Genomic DNA, 1,140 nt, shown 5'->3' with positions numbered 1-1,140 from the left:
AATTAAAGGAGCAGAAATGACCATAGAAAATGTCTTGCAGCCTTTCCTGTCACGTGACCTGCGACTAAATTTGCATACCCATAATTCCTCTCACTGCTGGGCTCTCCGCTTGTTTCTTTCTGTGGAAACAAGTGTTTTATCAGTGTAAAGTATTACAACTATTATTATAACTTGGTTCTATTTCGAAGGGTTTTCTATGATGACCTTAGTAAACCTAGTCGCCCTGATAGTCGGTGTTTCCCGGCGCAATAGTCGGCGGCTTCAATTAGCATACTCTGGTTTCTCTTCAAATCGAATAAATCTTTCGCCTTTTACTAAAGATTTCCGTGGAGAGGAACATTTAAGAGTTTCATTCAATTTTTGAAAGCCCTACCAAGTATAGGGTTACCCTTATGCAGTTAAAAAAAAGTATTGTGTGATAGAATTTCTTTTTTAATTTTCCAGTTCAAACTTTCTATGAAAACAGATAAGAGAAAGTCAGTTGAGAAAAAAAACATTTAACTGTCCAATTTGTGTTTTATTTCTGGATCAGCTCTTTATTTTTTCTCATTGATTATTGAAATATTATTCAAATATCTTCTTTGACTTAATTGTAAAGGTCTGTTAAAATATATATTATAAACATATATGTGTGTGTGTCAAATGTATGTATATTTATTTAGATCATGCCACGACTTGGAAACTGATGAATAAAGATTGAGGGGCATATTTATACTCTGTTTGCGCTGAATGTGCGTCAAAAATCTTGACGCACATTCGGTGCAAACCTTGCCCCATATTTAAACTCTGACGCCCGACCCTGCGGACGTCAAAATTCCACTGTGTGCGTCATTTCTTGGATGCTGGAAACTGCCTTGCATTAATGACATGCAAGGTAGGCGTTCCCGCCCCAAAAATGACTTTATGGCCTGTGAGCCTTATTTATACTCCAGCGTCATTTTGACGCACAGGAGGGGGTGGGCCTTAAAAAATGGCGCACAGCCTGATGTGTGCCGTTTTTTAACGCCTGGGTCAGGGCAGGTGTTAAGGGACCTGTGGGCTCCAAAGGAGTCCAGAGGTGCCCTCCCCTGCCCTCAGGGACACCCCCTGCCACCCTCGCCCACCCCTGGAGGACACCCATGGATGGGGGGACCCATCCCA

At 41.5% G+C, this 1,140-nt stretch overlaps 1 non-coding gene across 1 annotated transcript; it reads left to right on the top strand.

Moving 5' to 3' along the window:
* Positions 1-270: 270 nt before the first annotated feature.
* LOC138286878 (U5 spliceosomal RNA) lies at positions 271-386 on the top strand. The gene has a single exon (XR_011202145.1). It is a non-coding gene; the product is annotated as a U5 spliceosomal RNA (small nuclear RNA).
* The last annotated feature ends 754 nt before the right edge of the window (positions 387-1,140 follow it).

The sequence above is a fragment of the Pleurodeles waltl genome, chromosome 3_2 (assembly GCF_031143425.1).
Source record: "Pleurodeles waltl isolate 20211129_DDA chromosome 3_2, aPleWal1.hap1.20221129, whole genome shotgun sequence".
Classification (NCBI taxonomy): domain Eukaryota; kingdom Metazoa; phylum Chordata; class Amphibia; order Caudata; family Salamandridae; genus Pleurodeles; species Pleurodeles waltl.
This window is presented reverse-complemented; position numbering and strand designations above follow the sequence as displayed.